Raw genomic sequence first — 5,539 nt, forward strand, 5'->3', positions numbered from 1 at the left:
GTGATCCTTCGAAAATCCTGTAACCAGTTTGATCTCTGTAGATTGGGCCAGTTTTATCAGGTAGTAATCGATATGAAGAAGGATGAGATTCTATAATTTCGTCGCTGGTTTATTATGCTACTACCACCACGACTCTACACTTACACGTATCCTTTCTGAACGGGAATGCGTTCTTTCAATATTCGGGCACGTTTTCAGCGTCTTACAGTTCAACCTCTAATTGATTTTTGACTTACAAATATGTTATCATTTTACTTTCTAGTTGCGACAGACCGCCCTTTTGCAGGTATTTCTCGCTTTGAGTAAAAATATATGAATCCAGGGGTGCGTTGCGATAGGAGCGTAGCCTCACTAAATAAAGCTCTTCTAAACCAAATGCACCACCGCGCCCCGTCGATAAAAATATAAATATGTATTTTCAGCACTTTTATTTAATCCGAAAAAAAATATAAATAAAAAATATTATTTTTAAACTTTAATAATAACCGAGTTATTTGTTCAGAACATCACCAATCTCACACATTTCGATTTTCATTTTAGTTACGATTTCTTCAAACTTAATATTTTCAAGATTTCCGAATCCTCTGATGTTAATACAATTGCTTTCCATTTCTTTGATACCTACGACAGCAATGATATTGTATCCCTTGATTTCAGCGACCCTAATTTTTTTATTGAGTGTCATGCTTTCATTATCAATGACTGTTACTCCGAATCCCTTACTTTTCATTCTGTAGCCGATGGAATTGGCATACACGTTAATATCACTGTTATTTGAGCTATTATTTTTTGAAGTAGTATGTATTGGAACAATTGCTATTTGGAATGGTGTAAGCCAGAATGGCATTCTTACGCCGTAGTTCTCTACTAGAATGGCTATCATTCTTTCCACGCTTCCTAGGATCGCTCTGTGAATCATCACGGGGGTTTCTAGTTTTCCATCAGGTGTTAAGTATTTTAAATTAAATCTTTCAGGGAGATTGAAATCTAATTGAATCGTTGCGCATTGGAAGTTTCTTTTATGGGCATCCATTAGAGTTATGTCGATTTTCGGGCCGTAGAATGCGCCGTCGCCTTCGTTGATGGTGTAATATTTTTCAGAATCGAAGTCATTATGCTCAGATTCTATATTATTTTGATTTTGTAGAGTTGTGTCTTTATCAAGGTTGAGTTTTTTGATAAAAAACCTTTTGAGTCCTTTTTTGAGCATACTTTCAGCCTTATCCCAGGATTCTAAATTTCCAACATACTTTTCTGGCCTTGTGCTTAATCCAATGCTGTATTTAAATTTAAAAATAGAGTATACATAATCCATAAAATCAAGACACTCAATTATTTCGCTTTCAATTTGGTCTGGTGTACAAAAAATATGGGCATCGTCTTGTTGAAATCGTCTTACTCTTGTTAAACCAGAAAGTGCACCGCTTAATTCATTTCGATGGAGGACACCGAAATCAGCTAGTCTTAAGGGTAATTCTTTGTATGATCTGGTTGTGTGGGTGAACATGACACAATGTCCAGGGCAGTTCATTGGCTTTAAAGCGAATTCTTGTATCCCAACACTATTATTACTACTGTTGGAATTGGTATTATCCCCCACTTTAATGGCATCAATATTGTTACCCTTCACATCAGTGGAATCACCACCATTATTATTACCGTTGTTATTATTAGAATCAACATCCTTGCAAGGGGTGCTGTGATCATTTACACTAAAGCAAAACATATTCTCCTTGTAATTTTGGAGGTGCCCACTAATTTCCCATAGCCCAGTTAAATAAATATTAGGTGTCACAACTTCACAAAAGCCTCTTTTATAATATTCGTTCCTTAAAAACCCTAGCAAATTGTTATACAGCAAAGTGCCGTTAGGAAGAAAAAAGGGTGATCCAGGACTATAGTTATTAAAAAAGTAAAGTTCAGCTTCAACACCTATTCGACGATGGTCTCTCATTTTTACATTTTCAAGAAGTTGTAAATGTGAGTTTAACTCTGTTTTTGTTGGGAATGATATTGCGTATAATCTGTGAAGAACAGGATTCTGGTTGTTTCCTAGAAAATATGATGTACTATTGGATAATATTTTGAATGACTTTACTTGGGATGTAGATACGATGTGGGGACCGTTGCAGAAATCATGAAATTCACCTATAGTATAATAACACATCTGTTTATCATTGCTATTATCATCATTATCATTGTTAATTTCGGGGTTGTAAGAATCAGAAGGTACATTTTCATCAACAAATTTGTGATCAGAGTCGAGGGCACGATTGATGTAAAATTTCTTGAAAGGATTAGAAGAATAGAATTTTAGAAGGTTTTTAGGTGATGCCGATTTTCTTATATATTTGTGGTTTTCTTTTACTATGTCTCTGAAATGCTTCTCGATAATTGGATACGTATCTTCACTTATTTTTTGGGGTGAACATTCCCTACAATCAGTATTGCCCAAAAAATTAGGATCAATATAATCATTTCTATTATTATCACTTGTATCTTTACTCTTATTAGCATTAAATAGATCTTTATTGCTATTATCAGTATCTTTAGAATTATTACATGCATTGGTGCATTTCTTTGCCGGTAAATAAAAATCATAATAAAATCCATTGGAAGTGGCCGGGCCAGAACAAAGCTTAGCATCAGGAAACGCCCTCAAAATAGAAGCTCCAAGAATATGCGCCGATGAATGCCAAAAAGTATATTTACCAAGATCTGAATTGGGCAAAGCCGGAAGAACAACATTAGAATCATTAAAACTCATATCTTTTAACATCTGGGAAATATTCGGATTATCCGCTTCATTAAAAAAAACAGGCTCAAGAGTACAATCACTCATTATTAAATACGAAAGATCTTTGGGAACATTGTCCACTAAACATAGTAAAGCATACACTTTTTTTGCTGTAAAAAATTCATGGGCTGTTATTGGTACCGTCTCGGTTTCTGTATTGTTGTATTTTATTCTTATTGATTCTTGTATTTTTGGAGCCATTAGATTTTCTATGGGTTTATTTAAATTTTTAAGTTTATAAATTAAATAGTTGATCATAAATGGAAGTAAAGTATATTATCATATTTTTTTATATCTTAAAAAGATATAAACATCTAAAAGGATGTCTTGTATCTTTTTTTACAAGGCATGTAAATATATTCTGGTACACACTACCCATTTAAAATCTAAGAAATGTGCATTATTATTATTTATATAGGCGAAGTAAATATTTTAAATACTATCCAATATGAGTATTAAAAAATATGTAGTATATTTTATAAGATAAAGTGAATATTTAAATAACAAACTGAAAATTGAAATATTAAAAAATATATGCGGTGATACTTCAATAAGTAAAGTAAATATTTTAGTAAGAACCGTAGATTTTTACCTATGAATAAATAAATGCAAATTTAAAAAAATATATGCAGTGTTGAACTTAAAATCGTTGGTAAATATTTTTATCAACGAAGTTTAATTATTTTATTACTCAAAGATCAATTTATAGCAAATAGTATTGGTATGTGAAATAAAGAATACTAGAATCAAAGAAAGGATCAAATTTTCATCACAGTTTGAAACCATATAAATATACCATAAATTGCCTATTTACATCAATATAGATAAAAATACATTTTTTTAATGATAATAAACGATATTTATTCCATAAAAATGTTTTATCAGCATGATGATATAAAACCACAATCTGTTATAAATCATAAGAATTCTATCTAATACGCAATTGTTATAATATTTTCAAATTTATGGTAATAATTTTCTCACTCATTTTATGTATATAAGGAATTTTTGTATAAAAAGAAAACTTCATAACCACAAAAATTTATAATTTAGTAGATGACATTTCGAATCGATTTTAACTTTATTATTTTTGTGTTTAATACTTTGAAAATACAACAACTTTTTTTATAATTTATAGATGCCAAATAAATAAGCATCATTACCATAAAATATCTTTCGAATTAGAACCGCCTCAGAAAAAAAAAGATCCAAAAAATATTGAAATTTACTTTCGTATACATTATAAGTTTACAAGTTGTTTCTATATTTAGTTTTATGTAAACGCTGAACACCTTTTTAATAAAATTTTGATCGTTGATTTGTTTGAAAACATTTGTTTATTTATTTATGAATTATTATATTTTTAGCTATTTAATCTTATTCAATAAAACTTCTGAATGTTCTTTAGAACATATTATGCACATTCTTCTTTCCCCCTAGTCATCTTAAAAATCTTCCAAAAAGCAAAACCTTCTTTATAAACTTATTAGTTCAAGTGTATTCCACAATCTTAATGTTTGCGCGTATGCTTCAGTTATCATTCCTGTTCTTCAACATACGACTTATGATATTTTGTTATCACATCATACCAATTTATGATGTGCGGTTATTCATGTTCTGCATTTTGATAAAGGATAGTTCTTCTGCGAGTGATCGTATTTCTTTGCTTCTTATTTTCAACATTAGCAAGGTTATCTATACTTTTTATTCCTATTTCTATCAATGTGATCAAGTTTTCCCTTTTATCGTATACCAAGACAACAGATAAACATCGATATTTTTCTATGCGTGTTTATTCAAGTACCACTTTTAACAGAGGGGTCCTTTTCAATTTTTTATTGATGGGTGGTTCTTCTGATCTTCTTTAATTTTTTTATAAATTGATTCTCTTGCAAACATAAAGTGCAATCAATCTTACCATTCGTTATTTCTTTGTGTATAATCATAAAAAAGTATTCTTTAAACCTACTTGCTAGGTGATTTAAAGTTTTACACAATAAATTAAAACTAAATTACATTATAAACAAATTTTCTGTATTTAAACTTTTTTTTTATTTCAATCTTATGGACATAATTCCATAAATGTGTTTATGTTTATTCTAAGAGTATTGTACATCTATTTTATTATCTAAAAACTGAATTAAGAATGCCATCTTATTTCCGAAATATATGCTGTGAATAGGATTTTAAAAATGTGAACGAAGCAGGCTCTTAGAGTCTATATACTATAGAGCATAATCTCTTCTTAATAGAATAAATAATGCCGGACAGAATTTTTTAAGAATCCAAAATAATCAAATAAAATGGTGTTTATTATTATCAGTGAATGTTGCATAAAAAATTGATTTAATTCATAAGAATATAATTTTAGGTGTTTGATCGTTGAAATATGGGCTTAAAGTTAAATAAAAACAAAAATAAAGTGTCCATATTAGTTAAAAAAAATAAAATATATTTTTTCCCTCAATTAACCAAAGGGTGCTTGTGACAACAAATATAATGCAACAGCTTTAAATTCAAATTGATCATCATTGTTTATTAAATAGAATAAAAGGCGTAAATATAAAAACGAATCATTCTTACTAAAAATAATGATTGATTTAAAATATTGAAAACCTTTTATAAACGTGCAATATAATATATATAAGGGTTTTATATGAGCACTGAATCGCTACCTTCAGATATCGATATATGAAGGTATAATATATGCAATAGTCATAAAATTTATTTTTTGCAATTTCT

General features: G+C 29.6%; 1 pseudogene; it reads right to left on the bottom strand.

Annotated features, from left to right (window-relative positions):
• Window positions 1–490: 490 nt before the first annotated feature.
• Window positions 491–1,954, bottom strand: LOC147078788 (uncharacterized; annotated as a pseudogene).
• Between the last annotated feature and the right edge of the window lie 3,585 nt (window positions 1,955–5,539).

Source organism: Rhyacophila brunnea, unplaced genomic scaffold (genome assembly GCF_057557595.1).
Source record: "Rhyacophila brunnea isolate RB1 unplaced genomic scaffold, BYU_Rbru_1.0 scaffold_100, whole genome shotgun sequence".
In the NCBI taxonomy this organism is placed as follows: domain Eukaryota; kingdom Metazoa; phylum Arthropoda; class Insecta; order Trichoptera; family Rhyacophilidae; genus Rhyacophila; species Rhyacophila brunnea.